The sequence below is a fragment of the Hyperolius riggenbachi genome, chromosome 1, assembly GCF_040937935.1.
Source record: "Hyperolius riggenbachi isolate aHypRig1 chromosome 1, aHypRig1.pri, whole genome shotgun sequence".
NCBI lineage: Eukaryota > Metazoa > Chordata > Amphibia > Anura > Hyperoliidae > Hyperolius > Hyperolius riggenbachi.
In genome coordinates this window covers 671906888-671925845 of record NC_090646.1, presented here as the reverse complement: position 1 = coordinate 671925845, position 18958 = coordinate 671906888, and the positions used below count along the sequence as shown (strand labels likewise).

At 49.9% G+C, this 18958-nt stretch overlaps 1 protein-coding gene across 1 annotated transcript in view; it reads right to left on the bottom strand.

The window, feature by feature from the left end:
• LOC137532512 (NACHT, LRR and PYD domains-containing protein 12-like) overlaps positions 1-14011 on the bottom strand; it is a 124298-nt gene extending 110287 nt beyond the window's left edge. The window contains exon 1 of the mRNA XM_068253087.1: positions 13996-14011. The gene's annotated coding sequence lies outside the window, so the exon portion shown is untranslated. The remainder of the gene's footprint in view (positions 1-13995) is intronic.
• Between the last annotated feature and the right edge of the window lie 4947 nt (positions 14012-18958).

Below are 18958 nucleotides of genomic sequence, written 5' to 3'. Positions count from 1 at the left end.
ACACACGGTATTCTGTCTAGCCAACAACAAACAAACAGTAGCGTATCTTCAGAGACCCGGGATCAGTTCTGTGTGTGTGCTGATAAGCAGGGTAGCGGACAGTGAATGACTTGGAGAAAGTCGTTTATTCACGCAATATAAATAATTAATATATACAGACAATTATTAAAATCACAATTATTAAGACAGTAATAGCCAGTATAAAAAATAAAAGAAGGGAGAAAAATACTTAGTTCCTGGAAAGATGTCCTTTTTGTGGGAAAACAGAGTTCTGGGTTTCAATTTGAGTTCAGAGTTCAGACCAGGTGGATGCCAGCATATCCTCAAGCTGGCATCTGATGAGTTCAAGATGTTTCAGTGTGGAGGACACTGAGTTTGGGTCCTCAGCCATTCTTATGCCCCTGCTTCAGTAGGAGGGAGTGAGGGCGGGGAGCCATACACCCCCTTAGAAGATGAGATGAGCCCTCCCCTTATCCTGGGGGCTAGAAATCATATCTACCCATATATGGGCTCTATCTCACCGAACCGTACAGGTCAGGGCAGGTTTATTAACATTTTCAGGTCTGTCTCGATTTACCCAGCGCCCTGATACCAGACATGAGGGGTGGGACCCCTGTGGTATCATCAGGGCATTTTCAAACTGCCTAACTGGCAGTCCTTACCTCAGAATGTTCTGAAACTTCCTCAGAACCAGCACCGGGGCTCATGCTACACTTCCCCCACGTTTGGCGAAGCTGCCATCTCAGGAACCCCAGAAATATGACAGATCTGGGAAGTTATGGATATGCTATGAGACTCAGGTTATTCCCAGGCAAAGGCTCTTTGAAGTTTGGAGCAGCCAGCGATGTGTCGCCTCCCCTGCTGGGAATGAGCCAGTGGGTCTGGCTTTTAGCCCAACTAGATTGCTTCTGCCATGGTGCTTGTCACCTTATACCTGATGGATGGGCCATCAGCACAGCTTGAAGCCAGGGACTCTCTGGGGCAGATTAGGCTCAGGCTCATTAGCATATCAAAAGAGCCATCCAGCCTTGAGGATGGTGCTCTCTCTTTGCTAAGAAAAGGACTTCAGCTGTCCCTACACACTCAACCCAGATTGTACCGATTTGAAGCGCAATCGATGCAGGGAATCGAGTGCGATTGCTTTTTCTTCACGGGCGGTTCCAGGACGCGCCTGCGGCCCCGCAACCGTCCGTGACAGCCCTCCCTGGGGAGAAGGCAGATAGACATTCATCAGCAAGATGTGTGTCGTTGCCGCTAACCTGCGAGATCTGATCTAGTTCCCCGTTGGCGTTCTGGGGTCGGCTGCCCGCTGCGTGTCGGCCAACCTGGCTGACGGGTCTCGGGTTGCCGGTGCGGCGGGAAAACCTATTGGAGCCTGTGGCTCGGTTCCCCTGGACCGGGCGCGGTCTGCTACCCTCAGGGTTGACCCGACATGGACCGTTCTGGACAGGGCGTTTGCGCCACTGCAGTCGGACGTGGTGTCTGCCGGGACTGCTGACAACGGGCAGTGGGTTGGTTAGGTCAACAGCCAGCCCACGCAGGGTTCCCCTGCTAAGTGGCTGTGGACCTAAGGGAACCCCGCGGGGATCCCTGGACCTTCCCAGCTCCTGACAGACGGCACATGCTCTGCAGTAGTTTGCTACATCCCTGTTCATCCGGGGCCAATAAAACTGTTTCCGAATACCGGCAAGTGTCCTGCGGACCCCTGAGTGCCCTGTCAGAGGATTACCATGTGCAGATTTCAGCACATGTCCCCTGAACGCACTCGGGACCACAAGCCATTTGGTATTCGCGTGGGATCTACCTGTAGGGGGCTGTACAGACTCACTGTACAGTCTCCCACCTTCCCAGTACACCTTGAAAGCGGCCCCGTCTGCGAGGGGCTCAGCGGCTTGCTGCCTGAGCACCTCCAGGCTTGGGTCACGTTGTAGTGCGGCTGAGAATACGGCGCTGTTAGTTTCAGCCAACTGGCTCATGTCACACGAGGCCAGCGGCTGAAAGGTCTCATCCCTGCGGTCAGAGGAGGGGGAGGAGGCCGGAACCCCCTCCACCTGTTCTGAGCTCGGGGTCTGAGCAGTGCAGCTGCGCGGTACTGCTAGCACAGGTACACTGTCAGAATGGCACAGACGGACATTACTCAAATCATCATTGCATGCAGTAATGACATTGACAGGTATAGACATTTTTTCATTACAGACAGGTTGTACAGTAAACTCATGTACAGTTACAGCATCATCACAACAGACAGTCTGTACATCAAACTCAGGTGCCTTTGAAGCAGGCACTATTGAACCTGGTACCCTTGAACTGGGCACATTCAACCCGCCTCCCCCTGGTGCTCCCCCAAGTGTATAAAGTACCTGGTGGTGGGTGGAGAGTCCGTCTCCTTCCGTGAGCGACAAGGCGGTCGTGGCAGGTTCATAGTAGGACACAAGCTTGCCCAAATCAGTCCCCAGCAACACAGGGACTGGGAGATCCTTCATAACCCCAACAACCCTTTCTTGGATTCCTAATCCCCAATCCAGCTTCACTGTCGCGTGGGCTATGTGAAAAAGGGTGCCCTCTACTCCAGTAAGGGCAAGGGATCGGCTGGAGCTGATGCTCTCCTTTGGCACAAGGTGTGAGTGAACTAACGTGATGTCAGCTCCGGTGTCTCGAAATCCGGTGACAACTTTGCCGTTCACTCTAACAAGTTGTTGCTGGTCGGTTCGGTCGCGGATTTCCTTTCCGCGGGCAAACAGGACAAAATCTGATGATCCAGGCTGTGGTTCGCTGGCGGGTTGCCTCTGCTGTGGGTGAGGTGCAGGTGCTGTAGATGATCCAGGTGCTGGTGGTGTCTGTCTCCGCTCCGGAGTCGAATTTCATGTGTCCGGGCTGGCGGCAGTAGTGACAGGTGACCTCTCCAGGCGCTGCAGGCCTGGGTGCAGCAGCTGCGCTGGGTGGCCTCTGTGGCGGACGGCTCACAGGGGCAGGAGGGTCTGCCGAGGTATTGGGCTGACCTCCTCTCCAGCTGGATGGGGCAGTTCTGCGGGTATCAGCCACCCAGGTAGTTGCAAAAGTCTCAGCAAGGTCTGCAGCGACAGTTGCTGAAGCCGGCCTGCGTTCTAGCCAGGGCCGGATTTGTACTTTTTACCACCCTAGGCCCACAATCTCCAGCCGCCCCATGGCAACAGTGGTGTTAAGATAGCATTATCCACAAAGGGGAAGGGGGAGTGGTTAGGGATACTAATAGATCAGGAGGATATTAGACTATGACTATGGTAGGCTTAGAGTGTGAGCTCTTCTGAGGACAGTCAGTGACATGACTATGTACTCTGTACAGTGCTGCAGAATATGTCAGTGCTATATAAATACATAATAATAATATGGTAGGACATTACACTATGACTATGGTAGGATTAGATTGTGAGCTCCTCTGAGGACAGTCAGTGACATGACTATGTACTCTGTAATGTGCTGCAGGAGATGTCAGTGCTATATAAATACATAATAATATTATGGTAGGACATTAGACTATGACTATGGCAGGATTAGAGTGTGAGCTCCTCTGAGGACAGTCAGTTACATGACTATGTACTCATTACAGTGCTGCAGAAGATGTCAGTGCTATATAAATACATAATAATAATATGGTGGGACATTAGACTATGACTATGGTAGGATTAGAGTGTGAGCTCCTCTGAGGACAGTCAGTGACATGACTATGTACTCTGTAATGTGCTGCAGGAGATGTCAGTGCTATATAAATACATAATAATAATATGGTAGGACATTAGACTATGACTATGGTAGGATTAGATTGTGAGCTCCTCTGAGGACAGTCAGTGACATGACTATGTACTCATTACAGTGCTGCAGAAGATGTCAGTGCTATATAAATACATAATACTAATATGGTAGGGCAGTAGACTATGACTATGGTATGATTAGATTGTGAGCGCCTTTGAGGACGGCCAATGACATGACTATGGGAGGTGTTATGCTGGGCATACACGGCTCGATTCTGAGTCATTTAGCTGGCTCGATACATAATTTCTGACGCGTCCGATCTCCCGTCCGATCGTTTCGCCGCTCGATTCTGCATTGAGGACAATGGAAAAAGATTAAAAAAAAAAGAGCAGAAGATAAGAGAATCGGCTGCAGAATCAAGCGGGGAATCTATCGAGCGGCAAAATCGAGCTGTGTATGCCCAGCATTACACACTGCAAGATAGGATATAAAACAGAGGGGGAAAGAGCACTATATGGTAGAGAGGGGAGATGAAATGACAGACAAAAAGGGTATGATGAGGAAAGTGTACAAATATAGATAATATGAACTTTTTTAATCACAATTGTCAAAACATTTCATTTATCAACTAGAACGTTTATCAAAAATAGAAATTTATCATTGCTATTAACTTTAACTCTTAGCAATACGATTTTATTTCCACGTGGCATAGTAGTTTGTAGGGAAAGAAAGACAAGTAAATAATCAGCAGCAGCCCCCATTACCTTATCTTTATTGCAGATCTCCCTGCAGATCTCTTTGTAATTGCTTCGTTGCCATTTACTTGCCAGTGAAGTCTTCCTCTTGTTTAGGGCTAATAGCAGTTCTCCATGGCTTGAATCTCCCGGCTGTATGTGTGACAAGCAGCACGGAGAGGAAGGGGGCGTGGCTGCACAACACACAGCTCCGTACAAGAGAGAGAGGAGGACTCAGGGAGCGACAGGCATAGACGTCATTGTGAGCTGCCTGCAGCCCCGTCACTCCCTGCTGCTTACATCCTGTCTGCCAGTCCCAGCCATCCGTGGCCGCCCGCAGCTATTTGCAGCAAGTCTATAAGCAGGGCGGCCGTGGATCGGGTCTGGTTTGCTGCACACCAGCAGGAGTATACTCTGTCCAGCTAAAGGCCGGCCACTGCGAGGCTGAAAATGACAGTACTATTCTACTGCCCACAAATTGCCCTTCCAGATTCAGGCGCCCTAGGCCAAGGCCTATGTTGGCTTGGCTGAAATCCGGCCCTGGTTCTAGCACAAACTGGCGTACATCAGCAGGGCAAATGTTCAGAAATTGTTCCAGGACTATCAAGTCCTCCAGGACATCATAAGACCCTTTGGTGAGGCCTAGTGTCCACTGGCGGAGTGTGGTGAGCAAGCTGCTGGCCACATCTCGGTACGAATCAGAAGGCTTTTTCTGCCAGGCCCTGAACTTTTTCCGATAGGCTTCTGGCGTCAGCTGGTACTTAGTAATGATAGCGTCTTTTATAGCAGCATAATCATTATCCTTCTCCGCAGGCAATTCTGCGAAGGCATCAAGCGCTTTGTAGCGCAGCAAAGGTGTCAGATGTCTGGCCCACTGGTCTTGGGACAGACGATACTGACGGCATGCTTTTTCAAAAGACCGCAAAAACAAGTCAATGTCTGTGTCTTTTTCGATATTAGCAAATTTAAATTTTGCACTTACGGGTGGTGCAGCTCCTTCAGCAGGGAGGCTGGGAGGTGAACTCCGGCTGGCTGTTGCACTTTTGCCATGTTTAGCTCATGCTGTCGTTGGCGTTCCCGCTCAGCGGCATCCCTCTCCGCGTGGCGTTCTGCGGCTTGCCGCTCCCGTTCCTCCCGCATTTGGCGCTCCTCACGCATGTACTGCAGGTACTTGTCCAGGTCAGTGTCCATCAGCTTTTGTAATGCCTGCTGCATTAGCGGATCAGTACAAACGGACAGTCCAGTACTGGCCGGTTCCAGGCGAGTACTTTCAGAAACTCTGGGATTGGGGTCCACACTGACATTCTCCTGCGTAACTGTTGCAGCAGGGCCCGCAGGATGCTCAACCTCCGTATGCGCAGAATCTTCAGTCTCTGGTTCCCCTTGACTTGGGTCAGATGGGCTGGTATCCACTTCAGCGGACACCCCCGGCTCCCGCAGTTGCTGGGTATCCCATTGAAACAATTCCGTTACCAGGTCCCCTTGTTTCTTGCGGCCGACATCAATGCCTCTCTCTTGGCAAAGATTTTGCAGGTCCGCCAGGCACATTTTCTTGTAGTTCCCGGACATTTCCACGCCAAATAAAATAAAACTTTTGGGGAGGGGTACTGGCTACACAGTCTCTTTGTATATATAAAAAATATATTGCCTTCCAGCTACACCAACGAATTAGTTCGTTTCTCGATAGCGCTAGCGCTATCGTAGATACTTTCAGCACAACACAGGTCCCAACCGCTGCCTAACACTGTCACAGGAGCCCTAGTGGCTGACCGCACTTAGCCTTCTAAACGGTGCCAGCGCACAGATCGTGCGAACTCTGGTCGCAGTCAATGCGCAGGAACCGTTAAGAATTAGCCGCAGACAACTCAGAAGGGAGCCTGTGAGACACGGGTAATAACAACGTCACCTACTGGTTCAGAGTAAACTGCCACCACCGCGGTTACCATGGGACCGTGGAGCCCACTAACTGACTGACTAGTCCTGCGAATAAAACGGTTAAACACACGGTATTCTGTCTAGCCAACAACAAACAAACAGTAGCGTATCTTCAGAGACCCGGGATCAGTTCTGTGTGTGTGCTGATAAGCAGGGTAGCGGACAGTGAATGACTTGGAGAAAGTCGTTTATTCACGCAATATAAATAATTAATATATACAGACAATTATTAAAATCACAATTATTAAGACAGTAATAGCCAGTATAAAAAATAAAAGAAGGGAGAAAAATACTTAGTTCCTGGAAAGATGTCCTTTTTGTGGGAAAACAGAGTTCTGGGTTTCAATTTGAGTTCAGAGTTCAGACCAGGTGGATGCCAGCATATCCTCAAGCTGGCATCTGATGAGTTCAAGATGTTTCAGTGTGGAGGACACTGAGTTTGGGTCCTCAGCCATTCTTATGCCCCTGCTTCAGTAGGAGGGAGTGAGGGCGGGGAGCCATACACCCCCTTAGAAGATGAGATGAGCCCTCCCCTTATCCTGGGGGCTAGAAATCATATCTACCCATATATGGGCTCTATCTCACCGAACCGTACAGGTCAGGGCAGATTTATTAACATTTTCAGGTCTGTCTCGATTTACCCAGCGCCCTGATACCAGACATGAGGGGTGGGACCCCTGTGGTATCATCAGGGCATTTTCAAACTGCCTAACTGGCAGTCCTTACCTCAGAATGTTCTGAAACTTCCTCAGAACCAGCACCGGGGCTCATGCTACACTTCCCCCACGTTTGGCGAAGCTGCCATCTCAGGAACCCCAGAAATATGACAGATCTGGGAAGTTATGGATATGCTATGAGACTCAGGTTATTCCCAGGCAAAGGCTCTTTGAAGTTTGGAGCAGCCAGCGAGGTGTCGCCTCCCCTGCTGGGAATGAGCCAGTGGGTCTGGCTTTTAGCCCAACTAGATTGCTTCTGCCATGGTGCTTGTCACCTTATACCTGATGGATGGGCCATCAGCACAGCTTGAAGCCAGGGACTCTCTGGGGCAGATTAGGCTCAGGCTTATTAGCATATCAAAAGAGCCATCCAGCCTTGAGGATGGTGCTCTCTCTTTGCTAAGAAAAGGACTTCAGCTGTCCCTACACACTCAACCCAGATTGTACCGATTTGAAGCGCAATCGATGCAGGGAATCGAGTGCGATTGCTTTTTCTTCACGGGCGGTTCCAGGACGCGCCTGCGGCCCCGCAACCGTCCGTGACACCCCCCCTCACCTAGGGGTCCCCCTTCTGCGCTCCCCCCTCCCTCCAAAATTGCAGCCAGCCAGCGGCAGCAGCGAGGAATCGGCATGCTCAGAGGAGCGATAGCGCTGCATGCCGCTAGGCTGGTCTCTGTCTCCTGCACTGGCCAGGGGGGGAGCGTGGAATGGGGGGGGCCCCTAGGTAAGGGGGGGCTTCCTCCTCTCCCTGCCGCTCTGTGCACAATTTTCCCCCTTCCTGCGCTGTGCCCCCCTCCTCAGCTCTGGGGGCCCCCACTAACTGGGACCTGCCTTTGTGGGGTTATCTGCCGCCAGCCAGATTGCATTTTATGGGGTTATCTGCCGCCAGCCAGATTGAATTTTGTGGGGGTATCTGCCGCCAGCCAGATTGCATTTTGTGGGGGTATCTGCCGCCAGCCAGATTGCATTTTGTGGGGTTATCTGCCGCCAGCCAGATTGCATTTTGTGGGGGTATCTGCCGCCAGCCAGATTGCATTTTGTGGGGTTATCTGCCGCCAGCCAGATTGCATTTTGTGGGGGTATCTGCCGCCAGCCAGATTGCATTTTGTGGGGGTATCTGCCGCCAGCCAGATTGCATTTTGTGGGGGTATCTGCCGCCAGCCAGATTGCATTTTGTGGGGGTATCTGCCGCCAGCCAGATTGCATTTTGTGGGGGTATCTGCCGCCAGCCAGATTGCATTTTATGGGGTTATCTGCCGCCAGCCAGATTGAATTTTGTGGGGGTATCTGCTGCCAGCCAGATTGAATTTTGTGGGGGTATCTGCTGCCAGCCAGATTGCATTTTGTGGGGTTATCTGCCGCCAGCCAGATTGCATTTTGTGGGGGTATCTGCCGCCAGCCAGATTGCATTTTGTGGGGTTATCTGCCGCCAGCCAGATTGCATTTTGTGGGGGTATCTGCCGCCAGCCAGATTGAAGGAGGAGTGGGGATCGGGAAGGGGGGCCCAGGCTGAAACTTCCTTGGTGGGCCCTTAGTGTCCCAGTCCGACCCTGGGTAGGGGGGTTTGTATAGGTGTAGGTAAGGGGCAGGCTAACATTAGGCATAAGTAGGGGAGAGGTAAGTGTTAGGCGTAGGTGGGCTGGGATACTTTTAGGCGTAGGTAGGGGGCAGGCTAGCGTTAGGTGTAAGTAGGGGAGAGGTTAGAGTTAGGTGTCGGTGAGGGGTCAGTGTTAGGTGTAAGTGGGGGAGCTTAGTCTTAAGCGTGGGCGAGTCAGTGTTAGGAATTAGAGATGGCCAGAATTACTGCTGTTCGCATTCACAGCTAACAGCAAACATTTGGCGTGTTTGACCCGCCCCTTAACATCATCATTGAGCTAAACTTTGACCCCTGTACCTCATAGTCAGCAGACACATTGCAGCCAATAAGCTAGCACCCCCTCCTGTGCCTCCCCACCCCTTATCAAGAAGCAGTTGCGGTGGCCATATTGGATTCATTCTCTGCTGGCTGCTGACTGTAAGGCCTTGTTCACATTATAAATCACCGGCACTATCGCAAGCGCTGAGCGATGTATACAGTAATTTTTGAAGAACTTTTCCTTGCGATTTGCGCTTAGAAAAGCGCTTTTCTAAACGCTTTTGCTCAGCGATGATTTTTTTCACTTCCTGATGTCAGTCAGGAAGTGAAGTCTTGTAGGCGAAAATGAATAAATAAAATGTATTTATTCATAGGAGCGCTTGGGAAATCGCAATACAAAGCGCTTTTTCAAGCGATTTCCCTATACCTTCCATTATAGCCAAAATGTTCAGAAAATGGAACAGGCAGCGCTTTTGCGATTGGAAAGCAATCGAAATGCTCATATGTGAACACTCTCATAGGAAATCATGGCACAAACTATTTCAGAGCGATTTTAAAAATCTCCAGGGCTTAAAAAAATCTGCAAACGCTCATAGTGTGCACAAGTTCTTAGTGAGAGCAGGGTCAGACTTGCTGCAGATAGGTAGGGAAAGCATTAGCTAGGCCTGTGTTCTTGTTTCTCACTTGCTGTGAAAGCATCCCAAACACCTAGCACATCAGCCTCCTGTGTTTTTGTGTGTGAGACACTCCACAGCCCACTGACACCCAGAGCTGTGTGCACACTACTGCTGTTGCTACATTAACTTGCAGACACAGAACCACTCCAGTGCATTATTATGTCACTGTAATCTGATAGTACTATTGTATCTCTCTGTGTGTGACATTCCACAGCCCACTGACACCCAGAGCTGTGCATAATGGGATTTCTGCCCTTTAGGGATTAAAACCCGACTTGGCGTCAACTCCGTAATTTTGGGTGGGACTTTTAGCATGGATCCCCCTCTGGCATGCCACAGTCCAGATGTTACACCCCTTGAAACAACCTTTTAATCATTTTTGTGGCCAGAAACTGTCTTTGTAGGTTTTAAAATGTGCCTGCCCATTGAAATCTATGGCAGTTCACCAGATTCGCCTGTTTGTGAACATTTGCGGAAGTTAGCGTTCGCTGTTCGCAAACCCAAAATTTGATGTTCGCAACATCTCTATTAGGCATAGGTAGCAGTGAGAGATAGGATAGGGAAGGGGATAGTAGAATATTGGCAACAATCTATTATTTGGTGTTACCCACCACCCAAATTCCCGCCTTGTTTCCATGTACACTCCTGGGTCACAGTCCTTAATTCATCCCTCACTACAGTATTGTCCCCATAAGACAAGTATGGACACTTGGTAAGGCCGCTGTGATATAGCCTTTCTGTGTTGCAGGTGGAGAAACTTGCATTTCACTTTTAGCAGTGACTGTAATGGGGGGGGGGGGAGGCAGTTTTAAGTGTAACTCGGTCCTAAGCAAAAATAAATATGTTTTATTCCCATACTGACTGTAAAGTTAGAGTGACCTCTGCTAGTGTTGGGCGAACAGTGTTCGCCACTGTTCGGGTTCTGCAGAACATCACCCTGTTCGGGTGATGTTCGAGTTCGGCCGAACACCTGATGGTGTTCGGCCTTTTAAGTTCGGGTTCGTCCCGAACTACTGAATGGCCGCCGAACAGGGCCGAACAGGGCCCCTGTTCGGCCGAACAGGGCCCTGTTCGCCCGAACATGCCGCAATACGGCCCCCCTATGGGGTCGCAGGCATAAGGGGGGAGCATGCCCCGATCACGGGGGGGGGGTCGGAAATTCCCCCCACCCCCTCCGCTAGCGCTCCCCCCTCTGCCCGCTTCCCCATACAAAAGTTTAAGGCAAGTTAAATAGTACTTGGTGGCTGGCGCTGGCAGTGGAGTGAGGAGGAGGAGGAGTCCGAGTAGCAGAGTGACGCGTTGAGGCCAGGCAGCGGGCGGTTCAGCGGTAGTACCCTTGTGGTACTTCCGCCCTTTCTCTGACCTCACGTCCTCTGCATACGAGGGTACGCGTCACGCGTACCCTCGTATGCGTCATCACGTAGAGGACGTGAGGTCAGAGAAAGGGCGGAAGTACCACAAGGGTACTACCGCTGAACCGCCCGCTGCCCGGCCTCAACGCGTCACTCTGCTACTCGGACTCCTCCTCCTCCTCACTCCACTGCCAGTGCCAGGCCAGCCACCAAGTACTATTTAACTTGCCTCAAACTTTTTTTATGGGGAAGCGGGCAGAGGGGGGAGCGCTAGCGGAGGGGGTGGGGGGAATTTCCGACCCCCCCGCGATCGGGGCATGCTCCCCCCTTATGCCTGCGACCCCATAGGGCCCCCAAAATGGGCATGTTCGGGGGTCCCATTGACTTCCATTGAGTTCGGCGTTCGGGCCGAACATGCCGAACATCTGGCCCATGTTCGGCCTGTTCGGCCCGAACCCGAACATCCAGGTGTTCGCCCAACACTAACCTCTGCAAGCCCTGACTTGGGGCATCTAAAGCACACAGAGCCCCGGGTAAATGCCTGTGTTACCTCTATGGAAGCACCGGCCCTGACTAGAGGAAGAAGGTAGGGAATAAAGACATGCACTGTATGTACAGTATTTATAATACAGGCACCATTACATGCACACGTTCCACCGTCCATGCTGTGTGTCTGTGGACAAGAGACCTGCAGGAATGGCTGAGAGAGAGGTGACCTCTTCAAAGGACAAAACTATTTCATCATAAAATAAATATTAAGCCGAAGGAATATAGGGTGTTTCTATGTTTGCATACAGCTAGTGGGGTCACATCTGGAACAAGCATGCGGCCAGCGGAGTCACACCTCGAACAAGCATGCGGCCAGCGGAGTCACACCTGGAACAAGCATGCGGCCAGCGGAGTCACACCTGGAACAAGCATGCAGCCAGCAGAGTCACACCTGGAACAAGCATGCAGCCAGCGAAGTCACCCCTGGAACCAGCATGCGGCCAGCAGTGTCACACCTGGAACAAGCATGCAGCCAGCGGAGTCACGCCTGGAACAAGCATGCGGCCAGCGGAGTCACACCTGGAACAAGCATGCGGCCAGCGGAGTCAGGCCTGGAACAAGCATGCGGCCAGCGGAGTCACACCTGGAACAAGCATGTGGCCAGCGGAGTCACACCTGGAACAAGCATGCAGCCAGCGGAGTCACACCTGGAACAAGCATGCAGCCAGCGGAGTCACACCTGGAACAAGCATGCAGCCAGCGGAGTCACACCTGGAACCAGCATGCGGCCAGTGGAGTCACACCTGGAACAAGCATGCGGCCAGCGGTGTCACACCTGGAACAAGCATGCGGCCAGCGGAGTCACACCTGGAACAAGCATGCGGCCAGCGGAGTCACACCTGGAACAAGCATGCGGCCAGCAGAGTCACACCTGGAACAAGCATGTGGCCAGCAGTGTCACACCTGGAACCAGCATGCAGCCAGCGGAGTCACACCTGGAACAAGCATGCAGCCAGCGGAGTCACACCTGGAACCAGCATGCGGCCAGTGGAGTCACACCTGGAACAAGCATGCGGCCAGCGGTGTCACACCTGGAACAAGCATGCGGCCAGCGGAGTCACACCTGGAACAAGCATGCGGCCAGTGGAGTCACACCTGGAACAAGCATGCGGCTAGCGGTGTCACACCTGGAACAAGCATGCGGCTAGCGGTGTCGCACCTGGAACAAGCATACAGCCAGTGGAGTCACACCTGGAACAAGCATGCAGCCAGCAGAGTCACACCTGGAACAAGCATGCAGCCAGCAGAGTCACACCTGGAACAAGCATGCAGCCAGCGGTGTCACACCTGGAACAAGCATGCAGCCAGCAGAGTCACACCTGGAACAAGCATGTGGCCAGCGGAGTCACACCTGGAACAAGCATGCAGCCAGTGGAGTCACACCTGGAACAAGCATGCAGCCAGTGGAGTCACACCTGGAACAAGCATGCAGCCAGTGGAGTCACACCTGGAACAAGCATGCAGCCAGTGGAGTCACACCTGGAACAAGCATGCAGCCAGCAGAGTCACACCTGGAACAAGCATGCAGCCAGCAGAGTCACACCTGGAACAAGCATGCAGCCAGTGGAGTCACACCTGGAACAGGCATGCAGCCAGCGGTGTCACACCTGGAACAAGCAAGCAGCCAGTGCAGTCACACCTGGAACAAGCATGCAGCCAGAGGAGTCACACCTGGAACAAGCATGCAGCCAGCGGAGTCACACCTGGAACAAGCATGCAGCCAGCGGAGTCACACCTGGAACAAGCATGCAGCCAGTGGAGTCACACCTGGAACAAGCATGCAGCCAGCAGAGTCACACCTGGAACAAGCATGCAGCCAGCAGAGTCACACCTGGAACAAGCATGCAGCCAGTGGAGTCACACCTGGAACAGGCATGCAGCCAGCGGTGTCACACCTGGAACAAGCATGCAGCCAGCGGAGTCACACCTGGAACAAGCATGCAGCCAGCAGAGTCACACCTGGAACAAGCATGCAGCCAGCGGTGTCACACCTGGGACAAGCATGCAGCCAGCGGTGTCACACCTGGGACAAGCATGCAGCCAGCGGTGTCACACCTGGGACCACAGATCTCAGTACAAACAGTTTGTATAATTACAGGACAGCTGCACATGGGAGTACACACATCTTTTTCGATTGTGCTAAAAAAAAATGACTAATTTATTAAAAACGACTAAACTTTTCAGGCTCTGAATAACTTCAACTGGAAAATGGTCGCTATAAATTGATTGTTTTTCGGGTTATTGTTCGGTATAGCATAGATGCAATAATTTATTGATTGTCCAATGACATCTGCATGTGTGTGTCCAGCATTGGCAGAAGATCACATTGGTAGATGGAATTGGAGGCAGTGCGGGGTATTGAAGCCCCCTCTGCACACATGCTATATACCCGATCTGATGTAGCAAATAACGATCAGTAAGCTGTAGAAGAAAGACAGTCGCTCTTACCTGAGTGATGAGCCTCTTGCATGCAGAGTGACAACCAGGAAGCCAGAGGTAACTGCTTATCACAGAGCCATAGATACAGGCGTGAACTCTGGTCCTTACCATGTATGGCCAGATAAGAGACTTTATTACCTCTGCCCTTCCCCCGCTGTATGTAGCAAACAGGTCAGATCTGAGATTCAAAAGAAAACAATGAGTTCATTTTAAATTTCCCTAAATGTTTCTCAAAACAATGACTGCATGATCTCATGATCTGGGCAGAGGTCAGAAAATGTCTGTCAGGGAGTGTACTCTTAAAGGTGCATACACACGCACTACCGCCGGCAACGGTGGGTCCGCCAGACCCTCCCACTGGGCGGACGTTTAGCCAACAGTAGCACGTGTGTACGCACTGTCGGTGGACTGATAAGACTGTTTCTGAACGATCCGCCCAGCGGGAGGGTCTGAAGGACCCGTCGTTGCCAGCGGTAGTGCCTGTGTACGCACCTTTACTCTCTCACCCTCTCCTCCACCCACCTGACTTCTGGCTATCAGATCGATCCCTCTCTGATCATATCTGATTGTGATCAATTTGTACCATACACAGCACATCAATTGTTGCATACATTTCAGCAGGGAATTTTATTGAAAAATTGATTGATGAAGTGCAACGTAATGGCCCATCAATCGATTACTGCTACTGCCCTGCCTCCAATTGGCCTAGATTTTCTGTCCTGTCCAATTGATACTTTTGATCTAAATTTGATCGATCGGAAATTTTGGGCTAATCGATTACCAGGAGATTCTATCAGTGATTCAGTCTGCAGCAAATTGTTAGGGAAAATCGATGTGTGTATGGGCACCTTTAGGCCTTGTTCACATTGCGTTCCGTTTGCCTTGACGTTTGCGTTTGGTTTTCTTACTCGACTTTTCTTTACGATTCCTGGCGATTACCTGCGCGCTGTGTGGGGTTTTTTTTTTGTTTTTTTTTTTTTTAACCGCTTTCCTAAACGGCTTTGCTGAGCGATTGACGTCAGGAAGTGAACTCTTTGAAACGGAAAAGAATAAACACAATGTATTTATTCTTAAAAACGCGAACGCAATCGCTGCACAAATCGATTTTGTAAGCGTTTGCGTTTTTCCTATACCCTCCATTGAGGCAAAATCGCCTCAAAAATGGCCCAAGCACCGCTTATCTGAGCGGATGGGAAACGATTTGTGCAATTACTTATTTTTTTGTCCCTTGTACAGTAAATAGACTATTTATAAAAATTGGTATTGTAGGGTAGGCAAAGCTCATATTCCATGCTATTAACACATTGGGCTCAATTCACGAATCCTTACCGGATTCAGCAATGTAGAAAACAGCTGATTTGTACCAAACATCCTGCCAAACACAAATTCACTAAGGCTGTTGCTGCATGGAAAAGTACAATTACAGACTAATGTAACAATCGGTAAAATTGACAAGGTAAATAGCTAATAGGAGGAGCCATCCCATCCTCCTACTCACTCCATTTGATCCGATGCACTGCTGGGCGGGACATCAGAAAGTAAGAACAACACAAAATGCACGCGGAGGGCACACTCAAAAGGTTTCCCTGTATACCTTGAGGGCCATTCACAATAGAGCATTTTGCCGGCGATTTCGGCAAAACGCTCAAGCGCTAGTGCTTTTTAAAGTGCTAGTGCTATAAAACCCTATGGGCCCGTTCTTACTTGGGCGATTTCCGTTAATCGCCAGCAATTAACACAAATCACCAAACACAAACGCGTTTGCACCATTTTCAGGCGATTTCCCGGCGATTGCATTTCAGTGCTATAGAAGCGCTAAACGCGATCACGGAAAAACCGCCGCAGCATCCAGTGATTATTCCACAAGTAATCATTAGACAGAGCACTTCTACCAGAAGAATCAGCACAACTCTGGCCAGAAGGGGGAGAACCTCACCTAGCAGAACACAGTTTGCTGCCGAGACTCCTCCACTGCCGGTTGTATTTCTACTGTGTACCCAACAGATCTTAGTGAACTGCCATGTAGTATTTTGGTAAATTACCGAACAATTACCGCACGTGAAAAAAAAGTATAAAATACCGAATGGGGTATTTTACAGACCTTTCATTTTTACAGAACAGCCCTTAGTGAATTGAGCACAGTGAGTTTTTGTATTTTTTTTTTTAAGTACATACTTAATTAAAATTGAAAGTAAGTATCCACTGATGTCAGCAGTAGAGATGACCCAAACGATTTGCATGTGAACATCGGTGGTTCGCGTTCGCGATCGAACGCAAACTTTATGTGAGTCCGACCCGCCCCCTATACAACATCATTGGGCTTAACTTTGACCCTCTACATCACAGTCAGCAGACACATGAAAGCCAATCAGGCTACACTCCCTCCTGGAGCCCCCCCCCCTTATAAAAAGCAGGCAGCGTCGGCCATGATCTCACTCTGTGTGCTCATATTAGGGAGAGAAGGGAGAGACATTGGAGACGAGTTGTTAGGCTTGTTAGCTTGCTCCTTGCTGATACTTATTGCTAAAAAGCACCCCAAAACAGCTCTTCTGAGAGCTAATGATCTTGTGATGTGGTTTTTGTTGGCTTTTTTTTGTGGCCCCCCAGACACTGCATATACAGCCCTGTCTGTCGCAGCTGGTCGCAGTTGGCCCTTGCTAATTGCTATACTATGCCAGGCCCGGCTCATTCAGTGTCTACCTTTTCACTGCACCTGTGTGTGTGACAGCTGCACATTTGTAATACCAGTCCATGCATACCTGTTCATGTTCACTGCACCTGTGTGACAGCATGCAGTTTTATATACCAGTTACTGCATACCTGTTCAGTGTACCTGTGTGTGTGACAGCTTCACATTTGTAATACCAGGCCATGCATACCTGTTCATGTTCACTGCACCTGTGTGACAGCACGCAGTTTTATATTTTATATACCAGTCACTGCATATCTGTTCAGTGTACCTGTGTGCGTGACAGCTGCACATTGTATTGATACCAGTCCGTGCATACCTGTTCACTGTACCTGTGTGTGTGACAGCTGCACATTGTATTGATACCAGTCCGTGCATACCTGTTCACTGTACCTGTGTGTGTGACAGCTGCACATTGTATAGATACCAGTCCATGCATACCTTTCACTGCATCTGTGTGACTGCACATTGTTATACCAGCAGTCACTGAATACCTTTCACTGCATCTGTGACTGCACATTGTATTATACCTGGCAGTCAGTGCATACCTTTCACTTGAATGGATGGTAGACTTGCCCTCCATAACAGATTCTCGTTAAAGGCAAGTGGTGTCATCTCCTTCCTTGGATGTGTGGTGGTAGCCGTTTCTCAGGCTCCCACTCTGGACCAGAATCCATGATTTCCCGGCCATTATGGTGCAGAAAGTACCAAAGAGAGTTGATCACGCAGTTGAATGAATGGCAGACTTGCACTCCATAACAGATTCCCGTTAAAGGATTTCAAGTGTACTCATCATTATACAGGGCCTCGAAAGAGTCCTGTATTGTTATTTTTCATCACTACCTCCCCGAGTCGGGACTTGCGTGCCGTGCCTGCATGCTGCCTTCCTTGGATGTGTGGTGGTAGCCATTTCTCAGGCTCCCACTCCGGACCGGAATCGAACCCCGATTCCCCGGCCGTACCCTTTCTTTAACATGGTAGAGAAAGAACCATCGACAGCCTGAGCAGCGATGAACCCCTGGACTACTGGGTGCGCAGGCTTGACCTGTGGCCAGAGCTGTCACACTTTGCCATCCAACTTGCCCTGCCTCAAGCGTCCTGTCAGAAAGGACCTTCAGCGCAGCTGGAGGCATTGTCAGTGAGAAGAGAAGTCGCCTAGGTAAAAAAACTGTTCAGTACCTCACCATTATCAAAATGAATGAGGCATGGATCCCGGAGGGCTACTGCCCGCCTGAAGACTAAGTCAGTCCCCACACAGCAGCTCTGCCTGCAGTCTCATAGACAAGATAAAAAAGTAGTATGGTTCCACCCCTATAATAATATCACAATTCAATGTAAACAAACAAGCGGGGTTTTTTTTTTTTACCAAAAGTTCTCTTTTATTCTTCAATATTACTCTTCAGATAGCAGGTGATAAGTGTAGATATGACATCAGACCTTCATCTAGGCATTTTTTATGTGAAATGAAGGTCTGATGTCATATCTACACTTATCACCTGCTATCTGAAGATTAATATTGAAGAATAAAAGAGAACTTTTGGTTAAAAAAAAAAACCCGCTTGTTTGTTTACATTGAATTGTGATCTCTGCCTGCAGGCCGCTTGACTGCCTTCCCCGCCACCACCAACAGGGTCCGGGACTCCGCGTGGATTCCTGAACGAAAAGAATAATAGTTTTTCTGGTGCGTCTACATGCCTGCCTAATTTTTCTGGATGCACTGGGGCTGCAACAACAAAACAAAAGGCATGTACATGTGTCAATCCCGTACACTGAAAGAGAATGGTGGCAACTTGGCACTCAGTACTCCAAAGGAGGGGTATGCAGGCCTGCGTAAGCACCCGGCAACCAGGCAATCTTCGCCCCTAAGCACCCCTGTGCTGCGACTGTGATGTAAACAAAAGGACGTGCAAACGGTGTCATACAGCAAAGGCAGTCAGCAAAAGTACAGTACATCAAAGGCAGACAGGGCAACTGTCCCTTTAAAGAGAACCTGTACTGAGTAAAAATATTTAAAATAAACACATGCGGTAACTTCAAATGAACATTACATAGTTACCTTGCCATCAGTTCCTCTCAGAAGCTCACCATATTCTTCTGACAATAATCCCTCCCAGTTCTGACAATATTTTGTCAGATCTGAAATATATCAGTTGCTGTCAGTTATATATCAGTTGCTGTCAGTTATAGCTGAGAGGAGAACTGATGTGTCCATGTTTCCCTATGGCTCAAGTGGGCGATGTTACAGTTTAACAGTGTGCTGACCAGGAAGCTGTTATGGGTAAT